We start from the raw sequence: 24,589 nt of genomic DNA, 5'->3' as shown, positions 1-24,589 counted from the left end.
ACTGTGCGGGTCCCAAGCACCCATCCAACCGTGAAGATAGTGTTTAAACAGAAAACAACGGAATAATACTTCATTTGCATTTTAATTTTTAATGCGAAATTGCGAAAATCGTTTTCGAAGTCTGTTTTTGAAGCTGATTAATTTCGAACAGTTTTTTTGTGAAACGTATTTTCGTTTGTTGTGTTCGTCTGGTGTATTGGTATTATAATTTTCTTGTTTATGGACGGAATGAGATATACTTAATATGTTTGTTATTGCCTACTATAATTTTTGTTGGATTTGTTATTGTAAGGAGAAGGTTCTTATATAAAGAAAAACATGCAAGGCGAACCTTGATGCACATCTTTTTACAAAGTTTACGGGGTCCGCGAATAAAATAAAATAATTTATTTAGGTACCTAGATAAAAATTCTTAATTAATTTTATTGCGATCATTTTAAAACTGTCGTATTTAATAAATAATTGCAGAACAGTTTACTTCACAAAATTACAATTAACTTAATTCCATAATTAGGTAGCAACAAACACTACCAAATTAAAATGGCGAACGAGTCGTATCTATAAAATCTTTACTCAATTGCCGAATTAATTCACGAACCCTTTATAAAGGGGGTTTTAAAAAAATAATTAGCAACACATCGAGTTTCCGGACAGCTGACAGCTGCACCTGCCGCGGTGTGCACTTACCCTAGCCGCGGCTGCGACGCGCGAGCGACACGGGAGCGGGGCGACACCGGCCACGCAGCGGGACGCCGGCGACAAACGACCTCGTGAAAAATGGCCCAGGTTTTTTAATTAATAAGTATAAAAATGGTTGACGTGATAATTTTTATAAAAAATGTGAAATGATTTATATTTTGATGCCATCCAAACGTCTCTATATTTTACTTATTTAATTAAAATTAACTAAATATTTGTTATTGTATGAATTGTTTCCCTTTGTTCATCTGATATCCAGCATTATTTGCCTATGTTGAGGAGGGATATTTCCTTAAATCGAACTAAAAAAAGTCTAAAAAAATCAATTATCCATCATTGTAACATTAAAATGGTTCTTATTTACCATAGTATTTAAGTATCCATTGTGAACTGCAATAAACATTGTCTATTCCCAAAAACTCAACCTACCATTGCGTCAACCCACTGCAACCTAAACACCACCACAATATTTCATACAAGAAACTCGAAGCTACTCGTACTCGTGCCCCAAACTGAACATTAAGCTGAAAACTTCACCCTGCAATGAGAAGTCACGTAAAATTCATTAAAGTGCACCATATGAGTGGGAATTATTAGTTGGAAGTTTCCCTTGACTTTATCACGACGTTGCATCGATGGGGCTGTATAAAAGTCTTCCTGCAAACTGATATAGTTACGGCAAATTTAAAAATAATTTGCCGTCACGATAAAATTGAAGATAGAATTAAAGGTTATTTGTGGAAATTTTGCTTTGGTATAGTAGACTCTATTGTTAACGGGTTAGGTCGAAAATAAACAGTACTTAATCCGTCTTCTTCTCGAAACAAGAAGGTAGGTAGATTTTCTTAACTAGATAGATAGATAGATAGATAGATAAAACATTTATTCAGTACAAACAACAGACACAAAGAAATTGACAGACACAAAAAAAAATATAATAAAAAATAAGTGGGTACACAATACAATTTACAGTACGGTAGGAGCAACACAAAGGAAAAGGAAAGAAAATAAAATAAAAAATTAACGGCGCGGTTCAGTGTGTCTCTCAGTTTGCACCGAATGAAAAAAATTAAAATGTTTGTGTTTACTACGACAGAGAGGAAATTTTAATCACACTAATATTATTATAAATGTAACTTTGTGCGTTAGGATTTTTGTCCGCCAATAATGCTGAAACTACTATACGGATTTTGATGAAATTTGGTATACAAGTAGGGTGTAGACTTGGGCAATAAGATACTTTTTATCCCACGGGCGAAGCCGTTGGCAGAAACCCGTATTGTAATAATCGATACTCCTATAGCGAGCTCAGAAAAGACCAGCTTATTGGCATTGTCATTTTTCCCTAAGCTGAGATAACAAGACAAAATGAAACACTAATTAATAAGCAGGGATAAAAAAAACAGCTTCCATAAGTAGCATCGACGTCGACTTCCTTAAAAATATAAAGAAATTCGAGATAAAGGTATCAAATTATATTTTAACAAAGCATAAGGATCCCGCGTTTTTCTTTTGTGGCCCAGTACAATGAAAACTCGTTTTGAAATTCGACTACAACGGCTCTAAGGTAGAAAATATAATGATTTATTTATGTCAATGGGCCGTATCCGAGAACGGTGTTTTCTTACTCAAATTGGTTATTGTTCAACATAAAGTTCTTTTATTAAGGATTTGTTAGTAAAAAGAGCAGGTAGGGGGATTTTTACAATATAATAAGGGCGTGTTTTTATGAAAAACAATTCTTGTTAAAATGGCCGCGATGTGAGTTGTAACCTTGTGTTTGTTTTTTGTTGCTAGTAAGAAATGAACGTGAGTTTTCTTGATACAAAGACATTCGGCGTCTAGACGAGTAGTGTGTGAAATAACCTGGCGAATTGTACACCCACTAATAAACGTTAAACGTGGAACATAAAACTAATAGTGAACGTCACTCCGTCGTAAAGCGTGTTATTAACGAATAAGAGCCTTTTTGTGTGTGGTCCCATTGTTGCTTTAGATACGTTTTTAAGTAATAATCAATTTGCAAAGATTTCAATGCCTAATGTTATTTTTACTATTCCATATTTTACATTAGCGTGTCTGTGTATAAAGAAAAGACAAAAACAAAAATTATTAATAATTACCTCTAATATTCTTAGTTCCACTATATGACGATATAGAAAAACTCAAGCAAATCGTGTCTATTTTATCTGACTTATAATGTGGCACCTAATACTGATGGTAGAAACAAAGCTTACAGGCCACCTGATACCTGGTCATCGGTTGCCCTAGTACACCTGCAACACCAAAAACATCCCTAATGCAGGAGAATAATATTGTTTGCATACCTATTTTTATAATAACACAATCATCGTGAGACATACTCAACTAACTAAGAATCACGGTTTGCTCATGATGAAGAGTCCATCTGTGACTAGAAACTAGAGAGCTTTTCTCCACTAATGCACGTGCGTAAACCGTGATTTTTACTTAATTTAATATTATTTAGGTACGTCATACGTCAAATACATACCATTAATAATTATATAGTTGCCTTACTACAATGGACACAGACAACTCATTCGTTTTCAAAAGAGAGTGAAGATGGACTGGCAACTTCTTTAACGCTACACATGTTGTCTAATTTCAAGAATACGTCTTTTTATTTTTACTTATTATGAAAATTATACAAAAACAGTATTAGCGACTTTTAGGGGAGTTAATTTATTTTATGTTTCTTTTTAATTTTAGAGACAATAATTAAGAATGAAAATATTCTTATTTAATTTGACTATGTACTTTTATATACAAGAAAAAATATTTTATGATACAAGATCTTTTTTTTAATCGGGTGAACTTATCCAATGACTTCTCCCCCGCCTAGAGCGAGGCGAGAGGGAGTGTCAGACTCGTACTAACTAAAAACCACTCCGTTACTACTCCAATCCCTTCTTTTTAAACCGGCGCCCCGGTAGCCCGCTAGGCAGTCCACAGCTCTGGTTATGATACAAGAATGCTAGTAAATTTTCTCTTCACTCACAACACCGTAAACCAAAAGCTTAAACTCAAATCAAAAGACAGATAAATATTAATCCCTTCATAATACAAAAACATATTATATTACCTAGTGATGATTACTAATCTGAGGATTTGTGAGCAAAATGGCCGATTGATCACGTGTGTACTCAACTTTGGACTATATTAATGACTCATCCGTGACTTGTTAGGTAAAAACAAAGGAAGAAGTGATATTTGTTTTTGAAAGATTGGATGTAGATTGCATTTGTATGTGTAAGTCTAGGAACGGTGTACGTAATGTTTGATGTTGATTCATTGTTAATTTTATCACTGATGAGGTTTTCGGTACATTACATTAGTGAGTAGAAGTTTGGGAATTCCGTAAGTAATGTTTTCGTCGCGTGGGTAATAATACTGATGTTATTATATGCTTTTTTTATGTGTCTGGCCTTGTTATTTTTGTAAGAGTAAAGTATTTTTTTACTTGACTTACAATTATGTAATGATGAGCACAGAATATCTGAATCTTTACATTATACTAATTTATTTGGCAAGTATGAGTAAAATATACTAAATCAAACCGAAGTCAAAATCATAACAAAAAAGTCCGTATCCTCTTTGGGGAAAAACGAACCAGATTGAAATTAATTAACCATTACAATTAACCTGCACGTTTTCCACTTCACAAACCTGGATACGATTTAAAATAGAATAATAGGTTCCAATGTCCTAGCATAGCCTAGGTTTTAGTATATAGAGGTACATAGGTATATCATGAACATGTACTGAATAGAAGCGACGGACTGCAGGTATTTTCAGAGAGAGTCAAGGTTTTTTTGTGGCTGCAACGTACGGAACGCCACTGGTTTAGACACATCTTTTTGTTACCCCCGCCCTACCAGCTATATGGAAAAAAAGTTATTTTTAGAGTTCCATGGTACGTGAGCTGGCTATTTTATGTGTAGGCAAGATGGACGTTTTAAATTTTATCGCTTTTTATATTAACTTTGTAAGGTTAATTTCCCTTGAATCTATGTAAAATGATGTAAGTGTAGAAGAGTCATGCTTCGGCACAAATGGGCTAGCTCAACCGGAGTGATACTATGACCTCATATAATACCGACGTGTTTCGTTGTGTAGGTGAGGTTACCGAAGGTTCAATTACCTTTCTTCCCAATTCCCGATTCCCCAACAACCCTTAAATTCCTAATCCTCAAAAAGCCGAAAACACACTTTAAACGCCTCTAGTGTTTCGGGTGTTCATGAGCGGCAGCGATTACTTACCAGGTGGTCCGTCTGCTCGCTTATCGGCTTATACTATAAAAGAAAACAGAAGATTTTTAACAATTACAATCGTCATTCAAGTCATAATATCACATATAGAAATGTGGTACAAATAACATATTACCTACCTTTTTTGTTGTTTCGAACTAAATATCGAATCAAATGACTACAAAACATAGGGAACCTTGAAACGCTTTTTTTAATCGGTTCGACGTTGAGTTTCAACTATATTGGAAGGGTCCCTATGAGTACTAAAGGACTTTTTTAGAATTTTTTGTACGCGTCAATAGCAGGGAAAAGGGCTCTCACGCCAATTTTGAAAGGGTATATGTTTGAAATTAGTTTTACGAGGTTCACGTACTTTTTTAAATACTTTTTCTCTTGTTTTATAGGGAGAAAAGTTTTATTTTATCACTAGCTTCCGCCCGCGACTCCGTCCGCGCGGATGTCGGTCTTCGCGTGGAAGTTTTATTTCTCCATTTTGAGTAACTCTGACAATGACTTCTTATAAATATCTATCGAACCCAAATATGGCGGGGCCCATAATAATTAAGGAGATCCCTCTTTTGAGCTACTCCTGGTTAGCTCGCGTTCTGTAGAATAAATCTGAAATATAAAGATTTTTTTCTACTTATTTTTCTAGGATAAAAAGTATCCCATTTTATGCCCAGGATAATAAGGTATAATTATACCAAGTTTCATCGAAATCGAACCGTTAGTTTCCACGTGATGCCTGAACATACAGACAGAGAGCCAAAAAACTTTTTAATCACATAGTTATTTGGGTTTGGTATCGAATATCGATCCAGTAACACCCCTGCTATTGATTTTTCAATATTTTCAATGTACAAAGTTGACCCTTCTACAGATTTATTATAATATATGAATGAATGAATGAATATATTATGAATAGCTTTTGCCCGCGACTTCGTTCGCGTGGAATAGTGACTTCCGGCAAATTTTTGGTTTTAACCACATAGTTCCCATAGCTATAGGCTGATGATGATGATGATGATGATGAGTTCCCGATCTCGCGGGATCTTTTCAAAAATGAGATGTGGAAGATATTCCAGGGAACTCTTCAAAAATCATCATAATGAGCTCTGCGTTTGATTTTAATAGATGTATACTCACTTAGGGCATTGAAAAAATAGTTTAAAAACGGACTTTAACTAAAGAAATATTATAATCTTTCCGAACTTAAGATGAAAACTAACTTAAAACTAAAGAAAGCTACGAATTACGAATTTAGAGCAATTAAAAAAGAAATTATATTAGAACCTATCCTTTATGCTATAATAACCAAGCTTAAACTAAATAATTTAAAAGAAACGACTTAAATCTAATCTAATTAATTTATAAATTAGACTTACAATTTTATTAAAAAAACTAACTACAGTAACTACTAATAATCGATATCAAACTAAACCTACGTTAAAAAGTTTAACCAGAAAACCAGGAAAACCCAACAAATAAACTTATTAATTGACAAATACAACGAAACCAATTTAGAATATACGAAACAGCAGGACCACTACAGACAAATAATCATACGACTGATAATACACATTTTCTACAATAGTACCGAAGCGCTCGGTCGATACCCAACCAAATAATTGTAACAAAACCATAGCGCAATCTATTTCGATCCCAACGCCATCTATCGAGGATAAAGACAACTTGGATTATTTATTTATACTCCGTTCGGGCATTTTCTTTGTACTAAAAGTTTAATTATATTGATATAATTTTTTTCATACCTTTTTACTATTTGTTAACTTTTTTCGATGAATTAAAACAATAACATGAACCGAAGTCGTGTAACGATCGACATAGAATTATCTATACTCCGTTAGAGCGTTTTCTTTGTACTAAAAGTTGTATTATGTTATATTTTTCATTGCTTTTTACTATTTTGTAAAAACAAATTTCCAATGAATTAAAACAATAACATGAACTGAACAATTGTAATTACACCATTGCGCGATCAACGCCATCTATCTACGGAGTATAGGAACAGCCCGACATTGTTCAATTCCGTACTATAAGTACGAAATTGAACAATAGATGGCGCTGTATGTCCGGAATAAATTTATTTTTTATTTTATTTTATTTTTATTTTATTTTTATTTTATTTTTATTTTATTTTTATTTTATTTTTATTTTATTTTTATTTTTATTTTATTTTTATTTTATTTTCATTTTTATTTTATTTTATTTTTATTTTTATTTTATTTTTTTTTTATTTTTATTTTATTTTATTTTTATTTTATTTTTATTTTATTTTTATTTTATTTTTATTTTATTTTTATTTTATTTTTATTTTATTTTTATTTTATTTTTATTTTATTTTTATTTTATTTTTATTTTATTTTTATTTTATTTTTATTTTATTTTTATTTTATTTTTATTTTATTTTTATTTTATTTTTATTTTATTTTTATTTTTATTTTTATTTTTATTTTTATTTTTATTTTATTTTTATTTTATTTTTTGATTTTTGAAATAAAAATATATCTATGTCCTTTCTAAGGTTCTAAACTATATCTGTACCAAATTTCAACCAAATCCGTCAAATAGTTGCGGAGATTAATCACGAGAAATAATTAATTTGACATAACTTTTTTATTTATGAACCGATTGACATGAAACAAACACTAAATGTAAATTTAAGCATCCCACAATATATTCGTGAAAACCGCATCCAACTCGGATCAGCCGTTTCTGAGATTAGCGCGCACAGACGAACAGACAAACAGACAAACAGACAAACAGACAAACAGACAAACAGACAAACAGACAAACAGACAAAAAAAAAGTTAATTACATTTTTGGGTTCGACATCGACTTAACAATAACCCCTGCTATTTTTTTTATTTTTATTTTCAATGTACAGACAGCACTTTTCTACGATTTTATTATATGTATAGATATTTCTATATTTTTTCTGATCGCCGTTTTAAAACTAGGATTTTTACACCCCTAACTTATTCATAGTCTTTCTGATGGGTATAACCTGGGTGTCTTCAAAGCCCGAATGGATAGGTTGCTTATGGGCAGACGTGCTTCATCGTAGGCCGCATCATCACTTACCATCAGGCGAGATAGCGGCCAAACGTCGGCCTATTTAACATAAAAAAAAACTAGTACTAGTACCGACATCTTTGCTTACTATCATTATCAGATCTATGCCTCTCAAATAACATGTTTATATTTTTCACCATATCATGCCTCACAGCCTATCTGTTAAATGACGAATATTGTGGCACATTAAATACAGAAAATAAAGTACCAGTAATGGTAAAACCGGGCCTTAATCCCAGACAATCGATAATAGGGTTCTGTATCTGATCACGTTAGCATCTCAACACTGTAGCACTTTTCCCCATTCTCCCCTAACTTATTCATAGTCTTTCCAGCTCTTTTCCTTGTGTCTTGATTGAGTAATTAGAGATGGTAATTAAGTGCCAGACGATAGTTAATAATGTAACTTTGTGCCTTTGAACGAAAAACAATTCGATTTGTTTTGAAATTGTACTGTTTGTTTCTGTGGTCATGATATTTAAACGCTATGTTATTCCAAAATGGTGTTGATAGAATAACTTTGTAATGATTTTTTTAATCATGGCATGTAGGTGTCATGTGAATGTGAATTTGTAAGTTTGTAGAGACATCCACGATACAGGAGAAAACCCCAGTGTAAGTGTGTTAAAAAGAATTGCCTAAACCACATCAGACTCAGTTTTATTATTTATATTTTAGCGATTTTAGCCACAACATAAATTCTCTCTCGTATACCTAACATTTAAAAATGAACAAAAAATACATAATAAACCTTGGGAGTTAGGATTTAGCAGCTAATTTCACGATATCTCAATTGCAACAGAGCTTTTAAATTGTCCCATTACCTAATTAAATCCTTCATATTTTGACTGAAACACAAAATAACTACGTACAAAATGTTTAAGTTATAATTTTCCCTTAATTATCACAAATTCACAATCTATGTTAGTGCCTGGCATATGTGCGGAGTGCATTAGAGACCGTCGCCGGCAGATGGCGTTGCCGTCAACTAATGCTAATGACGCCGCCACTAAATTATTTTTACGACTACCCACGAGACGCGATCTACCGCTAAGCGCATATTCTCGTTTTATTTATAATATTTTAAATAATATAATGTACATAGAAAGTAAGTAGGTTTTATGATTTTATTTTGTGAAATTGTGAATGTTTCGTGATAAAAAATAGTGTGGTTAGTAATTGGTAAACGTAATGTAGGTCATTGAACAAATCGTGATATAGTCTACAGTCATAATTTTTTGTCTTTCTTACCTTACATTGAGCATTGTTATTCATCACCATACATTATTTCCGTTATTCCACCCTCAAAAAAATACGTAGTTTGATGTACCTAAGACCTATAGAAACGGGGTGGTTTTAGTCAACAAGAGTGACAATCCCTTCCTCTCGCCACACCCAAGGCAGGAGTCATTGGATGATTTTTTCCCCTCAAAAAAGTGTAGTTTAATGTCTATACTACCGTACGATAGCGATAAACTTTAACGATAATTAGAAACATTGAAGACGGTAGTATTTATTGACGATCTGATTGCGACACGTTTTTGTTAACTGTTCGTGAGACATTATGTGAGTGATTGGGGTTTATTTTATTGTTATGGTTGGTTTAATTTGGACATACGTCAGGTTATCACAGTGGATGCAGGTGGCGGCTTATCGTTCTACGTGGAGGACTAAGGGGAGGCCTTTGTTCGACAGTGGACGTCTTCCGGCTGATAATGATGATGATGATTTCGAAATACTAGCTCAGAACAGGAATTCGTAACTGAAGTAAAGAATAAGACTAATCAATAGGAGAAATATCATAGATAAATATATTATCAAAATAGAATATTATACCGTACATACATATTTGAACACACAAAAACAATATTTTGCTTATCAATATAAATTCATTTTTCAACCAAACCCTTCACAAAATAATATAACTTCCATTCACATCAAAATAACTGTACAAAACTACCCAAAAATAAAAGCAGAAACATGGAATTAAATCAGTAGTAACGTTTGTTTCATTTTAATTCGGTAGTCTGGCTCAGTGTGCAATGAAAATGTAATTAAAGGAGTAATACCGTGTCGCAATCGCCTCAAGAGCTATAAGACTGCACACAGGACCGACTTCTGTGAGCTGTGACTTCGTGGTTTCACGGAGTAGATAGGTAATGGAGGGTTGATAGCTAAATATGCTGTACTGAAAAGAAAATCTGATAAAAGTACTTAAGAGTAAGAGATGTGAGTACTTAGTTCAACTTGAGTTTTAAATCTATTAGATCACCACAAATGGGGCCCAGCAGGGCTGATGCCTAATCCGGTCTATCTAGCGGATTTACCGGGGATCCGGCTCGAAAGCAGAAGTAAGAACGGGGTGATTTTTAGTCAGTAAGAGTTGGACACTCCCTCTCATGTCTCATCTCCATCTCAAGTCATTGGATGATTCCTCCTTCCTTTCCTGAATTATCAGTAAGTACTTAATGGTGTCATTGATACCAATAATTAAAAATCCTCTCTTACGTATGTTCATATTAATCAGATTTCATTATTCCAACTTTTGAAAATGTGAGAAGCAGCATAGCCCAAGTTTATTATGTCTCACGTAACTTCTAATACAAAAAGAAGGTTGAAATACGTTTAAAACTTGTTACATCTTTCTTCATTCTCCGTGATGACTCCATTCCCCCACTAATCCGTTCCAAGACTGCAGTTCGGAGATAATCATTGCAATAACAACAATTCTTGGGATCTAATTACAGTGAATCCGAATACGGAGCCACCGTACACCGGCCATTAAGGCCCGTTTAGCCAAATAGCATGTTCACTTTAGGAATTTCGCGCCAACTCCGCGTCGCGTCCAAATATGGCCGCTAATATTTTCTTTTTTTAAACTATTTAAATTGGAATTTGGAAATGACTGTTTCCTTGATAAAGTTGTCGTAAGAGCGAACCTGAGATTTTTCTTCACGATGTTTTCTTTCACCATTTGTCAGTGTAGAAAGTAAATATGACTCGGAAAAAGTCATATTGGTACCCACCGTTGGTAAGTTTCGAACTCACACCCTCATGAATGAGGAGCGGGCGTCTTAAACCTCTGGGCCACTACAACATATAGACAATAGTAATCATTAATCATCCTCTTAACTTTTTGCCTATAACCCAACTTCAGCTAACCTCTAACCCTTTTTTTCGAGTCAATTAAAAACCGAACCAATTCTAATGAGATTACGTAACATAACAAATTAACTATGAATCATCTGACCGTGAACCCGTCAGTTAGTTCGTCTGCAGTTAACCTATCATTAGCTAACTAGTTCATGACGTGGTAATTATAGATATTGCTAACTGCAAAACTGAACCAAGGTTAGTTTTAAACACCTTTTTCTACGTACGAGTTGTTCATAATTGGGTTCTAAATTGTAACACTTTTTTAATGTGTTTGATTACTTTAATCATCACACCTTATGTTTTTTAAAAGGGTAGTCAGTGTTTTCTTTTAATACGACTGCACGATGGCACGGTGGCTGGGCAACCAGCTGCCGACAATGTGGAGAGAGTTCGATTCCCGCATGAAGCAACCCTTTGTGTGATCCACAAATTGTTGTTTTGGGTCTGGATATCATGTGCATGTGAAATTGTATGTTTGTAAACGCACCCACGACACAGGAAAATATCCCTAGTGTGGAGCAAAGTTTTCTTTTTGTATTGTCATAATTTGCACATATTCATTACATTCACAAATTACTATATAAGTAGGAGGTAATAACCTTACCCCTTTCCTTTTAATCTACCGTCACATTATATCTAACATACTGATATTACAAACCTTTTAATGAATAATACCCTCAAGCGTTCAAAGTTTTTATCGATTCCACACGTAAGGACGTGCCATATGATTAAACTAAGTTATTTCAAGTTAAAAGTACCATTAAGGAAATCAAAATTACTTGTTTCATTGGCTCTGATTATACGGCATTTTGCTAGATAACGTTTTATATAGGATTAAAGTCAATTATCGGAGTTTGATAGTGATAGTGCGTTGACTAATATATAAAGGCTAATTACGTGGCTTCGCTCGCGTTTATTACGGACTTTGTGAGTAACAAAAGTATCCTAAGTTACTCCTTTTTTCTTCAAATCCAATCGTCAAATCATCGAATGACTTCTTTGGGCTGGACGAGAGGGAGTGTCAGACTCTTACTGATTAAAAACCACCCCGTTCCTACTCCTGCTTTTCGAGCTGGAGCCCCGGTAAACCCGCTAGGTAGTCCGCAACTTCGGATCAAAGGACAACACGTAGATTCATATTGTAGTCATATTGCAGGTTGTACTAAGACAGGCGCTTCAATTTCTATGATTCGAATCGACAATTTATCCAAAGTATGGGTTTCATTTACGTTAAACAAGATCGAAACGAGACCGGGTTCGACGCTGTGATTGGCTGGCTGCAATGAACCAACCAATCAGAGTGCCGAACGCGCTCTCGTTTTAATCTAGCTAAACGTAAAGCAAACTCATACTTAGGCCCCAGTTGTTTGCGGAGTTTGGAGAAAAATGTTGAAATGCTTATTTTACTGGTATTTAGTTTCAGGTCAATAAAACATTTCAGGAAGTATTATTTTGTCCTCATATCCATTTACCGGTAAAATAACGTATTAAAATAATAGTAGACCGCAAGTCGATGTGGATAATAGTTTACTTTGTCTAATAAATATTGACTATCATTTGTTTAATTAAAGTTAAATAAATGATTATATATGTGTAAGTCAATAATTGGTTTAATTTCTACGAACTAAACCGTTCATATCGAATCCAATCTAGCCAATCCGGAAAAAATAACTATAACATTGCACAGACTATTACATAGCACATTGAATTTCCAAACAACTACCTATTTGTATGTACCTACGACTAGGTAAACCTAGCAATATTGCATCCAAAACTCACACAAATACCTCTAAATAAATAAACTTGAAGCCATTAGCCGAAAAAACGAACAAACATACATACACACTAATAGGTAATATACAACTGTCTGGACATTTTCAATTCAATGATGGAGGTTTGTAAAGAACTAATTCGGTCTGCAAGTTGATCCGGCAGGGCCCATTAGAATGATTGCCCATGAACGTTGATGCAAACCGAACTATAACGGGCTGGGCAGACGAGAAACTATTAACGAGGACAAAAATAAATTCAGTACCCTTAGTGCGAGTTTGCTTTAAAGTAATCGAAATGAGAACGCGTTCGGGGCTCTGATTGGTTGGATTATTCGCACCGGCCAATTAGAGCGCCGAGTGCGTTTGATTACTGTAAACGTAAAGCAAACTCATACTAAGAGTACAAGATTCTGAAAAAAAAATGCATCGAGAACTTCACTTAACTATATCATTGCCATCTCTAAAGTAAGACCAGTCTTAATGACCAATCTATCTAATAGATTCTGCGGCTTTCTTCTAGCTTCTGAGAAGAATTCTCGATTAATTTCAAGCTACGACGGGGGCTCATAATCAACAGATAGAAAGCAACATATGAGATGACCCTTGTATCACTACAAAGATCAGTTCATATCGTCAGTCACGATAGTAAAAAGACCTATATTTTTTTAAATTGACTACTAAAGATAAAGTAGTATAGATAAAGATATATTAGTACTAGTAGACACAAATTAGATACAAATTGTGGTAAAATTCTATTTTTAGTATTATTGAAACTGCCCGTTAGTAATTTTTCTGAGCTATTCTAAATAGTTAGTTTGTATAATCTATATTGACAAGAAAGTCCCTCGTCTGCCCAGCCCTGAACATCCACTCTTAACAGATTGAATTTTATATACGATTCATAGACATGTCTAGGTATTTTCAGATCTTGTAACTAAGTTAGCCCTGTGACTCTATTTGTGTAGGTACTTAAATCTATACTTAGGTGGACCCGATTACGGAATTACATTCTGATTTCTTTTATTTACAGTGCTGGAAAATAGTTTGTTTATCATTTTCTCCTGGGTCGTGGGGTTTTTAGAGAACAGAGATTAAAGTTCCCTAAGATCGGAAAAGAAGGATCTTCCGAACAGGCGAGGTGATCGTGACTGGCGGGCTTTCTGCCCAACTGTTGTTAGTTTTGATTTTCTATCCATGTTTATTCGCATGTAAACTTCATATTATGTGCGATGTAGGATTTATGACGTCATCCGTTGATTTACTCGTTGATCGTCTGTCACTTGTCATATGTCGCCACACGTTTACAAATATAGAATTTCACATACAAATGACAATTTAAACCCGGAACAACAATCTGTGGATCATATAAAGAGTTGTTCCGTGCGGGAATCGACTGCTGCCGCCTGCCCAGTTACCGCGCCAACCGTGCAGTAGTCGAGTTATTTTGTATGAAGCTATGTTATAGTAATAATAATGTTTGTTTGTTACAAATTGTGGTAACTATGGTAGGGTTTGTAATAACCACATAAAGGTATTGTTAATTATTGCGTTTTCTGGTTTTTATTATCTATTATAATTTACAATAGTTGTAAATAACATTGTTAGACTATAAAATGAAATTAGATACAGTCTTAAAAACTACAATTCTATCGCAGTTTTCTTTTAACTTTACAACTGATACATATCAAATTTCAACTTCTTTAATTTAAAAGCGAATTCTCCGAGGATGCTAATGCAATTTTCATTTTGTAGTCAACATTTTAAACTGCGATTCCTAAACTAGGTTTAATATCGGAGTCGCTAGCATTTTGCATAAACCCAGCCAATTCTAGCTACAAACGAAATGCGAGCGTTCTAACACATTTTATTCGAACGTAAATAAAATTACAATTTTCAATTCAGAGTCGTCATAACGCGATGTGATACGTACCTAGGCATACACGGCTTCGCATAAAGCTATACATAACCAGTTTATAATGACCTCGCTTTGTATATTCCCTCCACACATTCAAAGGTCAATTTATACTGGTTTTTGTATAGTTTGAGGTGTTATGTGCAGCTACGTTTAAATTTGTGAAGAGAGCAGTCAACATTTGGTCCCCAAGTACTCTGCAAAAGAGGTGTTTACATGCATTTTGTACCGCGGCAGTCCTTATCAAGTCGCTACGTCGTCAACTCGCAGACGTGTTTATTTAAAAGGCCGACTTTAACTTTACACGGCCATATTTCACGTGAAAATTGAAAAAGTTTACTTTTACGATGTATTTTTTTTATTTTTATTTTATTTACGGAATGTAAAGTTTAATTGATGTACGCGAGGCCCGACCCTCGAGAGACGCATTTGTAGAATGTATAAAGTATAAAAATGTTGAATTGTACGCTGTACGCTGTAATTACGTCTTATGAATTTAATTATTAGTATTGTAATTAAGTATTTAAATACTAGAAGAGTATTTTAGAGTTTCGTTCCGTTTCGCTTGTTTGGCGAAAGTGTAGTTTTTTAAATTGTCTGATGTCTGTTTTTGTAAAAGGAATCTTCTTTTTTTGTTATTGTTGAGTTTAAGACACTACGATTGTCATTTGTTTTCATTGATTTCCACATCGTGTGTACCTCTGATTGTGTTCCCAAATATCTTAGTAGTAATCTATTATTCTATATCAATTATAGCTTTATCGTAATCTTCTAAAAATACATACATTGTCCATAGCAATTTATGAGTCTCGTCGATATTAAAATTGAACAACAATATTCCTCGACACTCCTAAACTTTAATTCGTTTTATCTAAGTATTGTTATCTTATACAAATAACAAAATACGTGTTTAATATTTTTTCATTACCTAACTGACGGACTAAATTGATTTTTAATTTTCATACCCTGTCATCATCCCTATTACACTATCCTACTAAAATCTATACTTAAAACTAACATTAACCAAAGTGCAATACAATATAACTGCATACAAACTATTACCACGAAAGATGGTGAAAGATAATGCAGCCATTACCACGATTTTCAGGGAGGAGCGCAAACGCAACTCCAGACGCGTTCGCTCATAAAAATGAAATATTATTACATCGTTCACTGAATTTAAAAAAAAACGTCCCCGCTTCAAACTACAGAATATGAACCTTAAATCATATAGGAAAACGTCTGCCCTTTATTTGAAACTAGTTTTTGAATGTGGCTTCGCTTGCGTTATCGGATTTAAAATTAGCCTGTGTTATTCTACATTATAATCTATATTCCTGTGCCATGATATACGATAATACGAGATCTACTAAATTAAATGAAGGTCCGAGGTATTATTTCAAATGTAGAATTTTTGTAGAGAATTTTGAGATCTACAAATTAGGTCTTTGGTATTTTTATGATAAAACTTATGGGTTTTGAGAAAATGTCAAATAACCTGAATTTTTGAGATTTGACCCGAATAACTTTTGAAGCAATCATAGGACAGATTGGGACTTTCAAATTTTTTTATGGTCAATAAAGGTCTTCCCCAAAATTTTACTCTGTCGAAAGTTTTGTCCCTTCATTTCTGTTTTTAGGTCTCAATGACCGGATTAATAGCGCGTCACTTAGTATTATTTTCAACAAAAATTCATGTGTTATCGTAGCTTATCGACTTGGGCTACACGCTACGATACGTATTTTTTTAGTGTCGGACAAACCGGCTATCGCGCTACGCAATGCTACGAATGCAGTGGTGTCAAACTATTAGTATTATTTAAATGTTATAAGTACGTACTTACGTAAGTTTATTTAAATGGAAAGAAAATTATATTGCATGTGAATGTTAATTGCGGTTATTGAAATCATATTGTTACAAACGAAACAATCAAGGTGACTTCTATTTACCGAATTTTAACTTGATCTGATTGCCTTGATTGTAGTAAGTGGATTACCTAACGGGTTCGCAGGAGCTCCGGCTCGAAAAGAGCAGGAATAAGAAAGGTTTAAGTCAGTAAGAGTCTGACAGTCCCTCTTGCCTCGACCATAGCAGACAAGAGGGAGAAAATCATCCCATGACTTCTTTCTTGCCTGTCACAAGGAAAGCATTTAAAACATTTTTTATTCGTATTACCATTCGAAGATTTAAATAATTTTTAACATAACTTAATTAGCCCACGATAAAAACAACATACCTAATAACAACTTACAAAAAACACGTTAAAAACTGAAGACATTTTCGCCTAGTACGTCTCTAGAAACTCTTGACAGTTGAAAAGGCGTGAAGGTGTAAAAGGCGTAATTAAGGGCCCTCCACACTTAGCAGACTCCAGCTATCTTGGTCCTCATCTCACTCTCTTTTTAAACGTGTTCCTAATTAAGATGGCGGGTTTATACAACTTATAATATGTATGTCTGTATGTAGTTGTGTATGTGAGTGTAAATAAAGGGTGAGGTTAATATTTTTATTTGATTTGAAATCTAAACCGTTTTAATGTTAAACAAGTGTTAGGTATAGAATATGACTTTTGAATGATTTATCTTTAGTTTAATTATTGTTTAAATAATAAATGAAACAGGTAATATTAATGTTTGTTTTAACAAAATTAACACAAATGACAAGTTAGGTAGGTGGTACTTGATACATAATTTGCTTGACTTAGGTACTGATAGTGCGAGATTGTTATTCAACTTTATGGCTCTGACACATTGATTTCTGTTTGATTTATACACTTGTTAGGTTACGATGGGACTAGCATACGCTGTGCAGTATAAAAGTAGTAGTAAAGTCCCTATTATTAAAAAGAAAAAACAAATTCGTCGACTGCCATAGGAAAAATGTTGCAAAACAAACCTTTTAGATAACAATGAAAACATTCAGAAAACGCCCGTATTAATGACAGCAACCCCGTGTTTCTGAAAACATACCAATGAGTACCAGTATGCAGGAAAAACTGTGAACAAACATATTGTGAAAACCAAACAATGAAATTGAAAAAGACAATATTTTTTAGTAATTTACCTTCGAACAAAAATGTCGAATCACTTCCTTCCTAAATTAATTAACGTGGAATTACTTGACGACTAAAAAATAAAACGTAATTAAAACTTTCAGAATTAACTTTCGCCTGATTTCTTTTTTAATTCGCCCCCTGACTTGACTAATTTTGCAGCGCAACGGGGGTTTGACACACCCCCTAATCTAAATCTGACCCTTTTGTGTCATAGAAAAAAGATTTTTTTTTAAAAGATTCACTAAAGAAAGGAACTTCTACCCTAATCAAGTTGGCTAATTTTGTTTTGATAAAGGTTCCTGAAATGTTCGCATTTTTACTCAGTTTGAGTTATTAAATATTTCATTTGAATGGGGTTGAAGTTAAATGGATGAATGATATTATGCTGTTTAAATGGAATTTAATGCAACTGGTGAAGGCGTCACGTCAGTTCTATCTTTGGTTGTTATTGTATTAAAATTGGTATGGTAAAGTTGGCAACGGTGGCTGGGCAACCGGCTGTTCCTCAACATGTAGCGGGTTCAATTCCAGCACGGAGCAACGCAATTCACGCTTTGTGTGAACAACAATCGTGTTGTTTCGGGTCTGAGTGTGGTGTGTATGTGAACTTCTATGTTTGTCAACGCACCCATGACATTGGAGAAAATCCTAATGTGTTTAACTCAACGTTTAAAAAAATAAAATAATTCTTACCTAATTTAAGAACTAAACATCAACTACGCCATTGTGATTTCTTTAGTATTGCGGGTCATTTGCTTACCATCAGGTAATCCATCTGCTCGTTTGTCATAATTAAAAACAAACTTATTTATGCTATGCTATACTTACGCTATACTACCTATATACTAAAAATTCCCCAATCAATATTTTTTATTCTTATTACCTTTTCCAGGGTCTGAAGCTAAAATCTCGTAATAAATACATCAAGATCACATCTAAATTAAAAACCGAATAATCCCAAAATAAAACCAGAATGTCATCCTGTAACAACTATAAACAGCTATTCATCAAAAAGCTATAATAAAACGGTTGCCTAGCAACGGAGGTCCTTTACCTGTGTCCGTCTATTTTACACCGTTCAGTAGCTTTACGAGTCATTACTTTCACTGGACGGACAGACGGACGTGTTGATCAAAGTTTGGTGTGTGACGTCTATCCAGTGTCTGATATACGATGCTTTAAAGGTTAAGCGATGATTCATTGTGAAAGCTACCTAAATGGAAGGCAATATTTATTTATTTAACTCTTTATGCACATGAATGTGTATATGAGGTGGGCTTAATGCCGTAGGCATTTTCTACTAGCCAAACCTTTGAGTGGTGCAGTGTAAAACCAGTGGTAGGTGCATGGAGTAATATGTGTTGTTTTAGGAGGTAAAGGTAAATTGAAGTTGGTAAAGGTGTTTCTTTTTTGGGTTGATGGAGAATAATTAGTGTATTAAAGATGATATATAAATGACAAAAAATACAAGGAGGATCTCAGTTTCACCTATGTATGTATGTACGTTTGTCCGCGATTGACTGAACCGATTTTGATGCGGTATTAAGAAAAGTATTTGTTGCCTTAGCGAGCAGATTTTAGTATATTAACAGACTTTAAAAAAGGGAGGTTGAAGTCGATTTTTTAGCGTAATTAGTTTATGCATATTATAATAAATTGTATTACCTACCTAATGTAGCTCTAACTAATCAGGAACCATAATAGGCGGCGCTGATCGCTCACCATTTGTCTGCTCGTTTGCCTCCTCTTTCATTAAAAGAAAACATTGAAGAATCTAGTGAACCATTAGACTATTTTTAAAAACACAAACGATTACGTACGTAAAAGTAATTAGTATCTGCAGAACGAAGCACGAAGAATTTACCATCGAATAATAAAAAAAGTATGTCAATTTGTTCTATAAAACCAACACCAAGCTTCTTATAATGCATTAAATCAGTCACTGTTTTATGTAAAGTCGTAAAAGTGCAGTAATTAATTCATTATCAACAATGACACGATTCACTCACACACTTATATTATTTATGTACTTTTTTAATACATTCTTAGAAAGAAAACACTACATTTAAGTGTGGGAGAGCCATGCTTCGGCACGAATGGGCCGGCTCGACCGGATAGATACCACGGCCTCACCGAAAACTGACGTGAAACAACGCTTGCATTATGTTTCGTTGTGTGAGTGAGGTTACCGGAGGCCCAATTCCCCCTTCCCAATCCCCGATTCCCCAACAAACCTTAAATTCCTAACCCCCAAAAGGCCGGCAACGCACTTGTAACGCCTCTGGAGTTTCAAGTGTCCATGGGCGGCGATTGCTTACCATCAGGTGATAAGTCTGCTCATTTGCAGCGTGTTTCATAAAAAAAAAAACATTTGAACACAAGCTATATTTTATCGCTCCACCGTAGTTTTTACACAAGACTAAGTTATTTTCTACGTGTGTGTGACATAAAAACATTTTATAGACAAATATAAAGTCTTAGGGAGTTCATCAAGGCTCGAATAGGGAGATTGCAAAACGATAGGGACCCCAAGTCCCAATTTTTATCGCTTGTTACGCGCCATAAATAAGAGGTGGCGGTCACAGATAATGTAAGCTGAATGTTTTTTTTAAGACGTGTAATAAAACCTCGTTTAATAGGATAGTGGGTGAATACTTCTTGTTTGAATTGTTGCGTGTGCAGTTTTGTTCTTATTATGGTTGTACGGTCTATGAGTTGATAAGCTAATATCTTTTTTTACTGTATTGCACTTTTTGCTGTATGACTGTTCTGCGGTAAATCAGGTTAACGTTATATTTTCTCTGATACTTAGTACAAGTTTGCTTTACGTTTAAAGTAATCGAAACGAGAGGGCGTTCGACGCTCTCATTGGTTGGTTTCTTCGAGCCTACCTATCAGGCTGCGAAAGCGATGTTGTTCGATTACTTTAAACGTAAAGCAAATTCGTACTAGGGTTTACTCATGGTTGACTGTCTGACTATCTGACTAAAAATTACTATGTTCCTACTCCTGCTTTTCGAGTAGAAGAATTGAGTATTGAGTATAATACAAAAATGATATTGTGACTGAGACTTCGTCCTACATTAGAACTTACTTACAATAAAATTTCAAAATTAAAAAACAGAGGCAGTACAAAGAAATAGACTCCTAACTTAGTTTACAGCGCAACCAAAATTATACGTCTAGCTCTAAAACTAAGAGCGCTTACATATTTTGTGAACCAACGTTTTATTTAAAAACTAAACCGTTTTTACGAGCAGTAAGTAGTTTGCATAACTTCTAACGTCTACCCACACTTGTGTAGACAAATCGTAAAACTGTAACTAGTCGTTAACTTAACGTAGGTATTATTTAGTGCAAACATGTTGCTACTAAGTTATGTGAAATTACATGGTAACACTTAGGTAATAGGTACTTTGTTTTTGAGTGTTAAAATTACCTATTGCAGGTTTTAGGACGTTTTTTTTTTTCGTTTTTAAATAATGTTTAAGAACAGGGATTATTGCTACCTTTAAGCATATTTAAGGGGGATTTAATAAATAGATCCACTTTGAAGTCCCCACTTTTTTCAGGGGAAAGTCATCCAATAAGTTCTCCCGCCGAAGATGGGGCGAGAGTACCCACTGCATCGCCTACTACAGCACATTCCTAGAAAGAAATATGTCGGTACTTCTCTATCACTGAACACAAAGAACCTAGGTAATACCAACTCAGACTTAAAGACGCTATTGTATTCGAATCCTACCTATCCCTCAATAATGTGAAAAGGCTAAAAGTGTTTCTATTTACGCCCTATTATTAAACAACTATTTACGCCCTATTATTAAACAACATAATATATAAATCGCCGATATACATTGCCTACTTAAAACCATGTCCAATGAACCACGATTAAATTCAATTATCAAACTCCAACTTACGAATGGAATAATTTCAAAACGCACCTACTTGAGACTCGCGCAAGCTTAAAAACGTTCAACAATTTAGTTCAAGCACGATCGCACTAATGCCTACTTTCCATTTCATACGATAGATTGCTAATAGTACTCGCACGAATACGCCGATTCTACCCGATACCTATTAACTTAAAACAACTATGCTTCGAGTAAATAAAAAAGGCACGAATCCAATCAAGTTTGTAAACAGAGGAGACGTGGCGAGAGTGGACATCTATATAAAATGTTTATGTGATACAAATGTTTGAAAACCTATGTCACAAAAAAATGTTTTCGTCTGGACAAGTTTTTTAGGGAAAATTGTGTAGAACTGTTGGCTGTGTTTGGGGAAATTTAATTGAAATGGACTGTGATTTTTGTTGTCTAGTTTTGTTGTGATTTCGTTTTGAGTTAATTGCTATGGTAGGGAATGTACCATAGGTTTGAATAACATTTTCATAGAAGAATTTATTTTTATTTCAATCAGATATTATATAACAAATAATTACAATAACATAGCCAAAGTTTAATCCAAAACAGTTTCCACACATAAGCTATACATTCCCGCAAAGAACAATGTTTAATCAGGTACGAACAGGTAGATTTAAAACGATAAATTATTGTGAATCTATTAATATTAAAAACAAACCGATGACCGTAAACTTTACAGAACCGAAACTATCGAAACTGACGAAACACAGCCAAATTAGATTATAGTGGACATAAAATGGTATTAGGAACACGGACGCAATACGCAGCGTGTGATAAAAATTTTATGTTCCTTGTAAGCCAGAAAAACACCCTGAGGTCTTGCCCAGAGGCCAGTTTATTGCGCAACACTTTATGACTATCAAATTTCTGTAAACTTGTACTTATTCCTAACGTAAATGTAATGACCGGCCACCCTGTGGGAGCACGGACATTTTAGTTTCGGGGAAAATGTTAGTAGTTATTCACCCCCTATGTTTGAAGCCCTTGGTTACAAAGTTTACTTGCCTACGCAAATGGTACAAACAAAAACGAACTATATTTAAAATGGAAAATAGAACATGGATAGGAAGAAACTTATTAAACTACTAGCTTTTGCCCGCGACTTCGTTCGCGTGGAATAGTGACTTCCGGCAAATTTTTGGTTTTAACCACATAGTTCCCGATCTCGCGGGATCTCTTCAAAAATGAGATGTGGAAGATATTCCAGGGAACTCTTCAAAAATCAACATAATGAGCTCTGCGTTTGAATTTAATAGATGTATACTCACTTAGGGCATTGAAAAAATAGTTTAAAAACGGACTTAAACTAAAGAAATATTATAATCTTTCCGAACTTAAGATGAAAACTAACTTAAAACTAAAGAAAGCTACGAATTACGAATTTATAACAATTAAAAAAGAAACTATATTACAACCTATCCTCTATGCTATAATAACCAAGCTTAAACTAAATAATTTAAAAGAAACGACTTAAATCTAATCTAATTAAAAAAAAAATTAGACTTACAATTTTATTAAAAAAACTAACTACAGTAACTACTAATAATCGATATCAAACTAAACCTACGTTAAATAGTTTAACCAAAAAACCAGGAAAACCCAACAAATAAACTTATTAATTGACAAATACAACGAAACCAATTTAGAATATACGAAACAGCAGGACCACTACAGACAAATAATCATACGACTGATAATACACTTTTTCTACGATAGTACCGAAGCGCTCGGCCGATACCCAACCAAATGAATGTAACGAAACCATAGCGCGATCTATTTCGATCCCAACGCCATCTATCGAGGATAAAGACAACTTGGATTATTTATTTATACTCCGTTCGGGCATTTTCTTTGTACTAAAAGTTTAATTATATTGATATTATTTTTTTCATACCTTTTTACTATTTATTTACTTTTTTTCGATGAATTAAAACAATAACATGAACCGAAGTCGTGTAACGATCGACATAGAATTATCTATACTCCGTTAGAGCATTTTCTTTGTACTAAATGTTTTATTATATTGATATTATTTTTTTCATACCTTTTTACTATTTATTTACTTTTTTTCGATAAATTAAAACAATAACATGAACCGAAGTCGTGTAACGATCGACATAGAATTATTTATAAATAATTTATTTCTTATTTTTATTTTTTGATTTTTGAAATAAAAATATATCTATGTCCTTCCTAAGGTTCTAAACTACATATATCTGTACCAAATTTCAACCAAATCCGTCAAATAGTTGCGGAGATTAATGGTATAAGCATAGAATGTTCGACGTGATTCTTTAATTTGATATAACTTTTTTATTTATGAACCGATTGACATGAAACAAACACTAAATGTAAATTTAAGCATCCCACAATATATTCGTGAAAACCGCATCCAAATCGGATCAGCCGTTTCTGAGATTAGCGCGCACAGACGAACAGACAAACAGACAAACAGACAAACAGACAAAAAAAAAGTTAATTACATTTTTGGGTTCGACATCGACATAACAATAACCCCTGCTATTTTTTTTATTTTTATTTTCAATGTACAGACAGCACTTTTCTACGATTTTATTATATGTATAGATTTAAAAAAATCGGCTGATCTGCGATAGTTTTTAAACGATTTAATTGTGTAATTAGTTCTTGGACTTAACTTTCTTATTTAAAACAGTGTTGTAGAAAACGTGGTATTGTATTTTC

The 24,589-nt window shown here is 33.9% G+C and overlaps 1 long non-coding RNA gene across 2 annotated transcripts in view; it reads right to left on the bottom strand.

Annotated features, from left to right (window-relative positions):
* LOC126912692 (uncharacterized) overlaps nt 1–24,589 on the bottom strand; it is a 53,406-nt gene that overhangs the window by 20,534 nt on the left and 8,283 nt on the right. The window contains exon 2 of one of the 2 annotated variants that reach the window (XR_007707337.1): nt 23,781–23,930. This is a non-coding gene — a long non-coding RNA (uncharacterized LOC126912692). Of the gene's footprint in view, nt 1–23,403; nt 23,931–24,589 lie in introns of those variants that run through there. The other variant, XR_007707336.1, reaches the window with a different exon arrangement.

The sequence above is a fragment of the Spodoptera frugiperda genome, chromosome 28 (assembly GCF_023101765.2).
Source record: "Spodoptera frugiperda isolate SF20-4 chromosome 28, AGI-APGP_CSIRO_Sfru_2.0, whole genome shotgun sequence".
Classification (NCBI taxonomy): domain Eukaryota; kingdom Metazoa; phylum Arthropoda; class Insecta; order Lepidoptera; family Noctuidae; genus Spodoptera; species Spodoptera frugiperda.
Note: the sequence above shows the minus strand (reverse complement) of the source record. Positions and strands in the feature narration are given on the sequence as shown.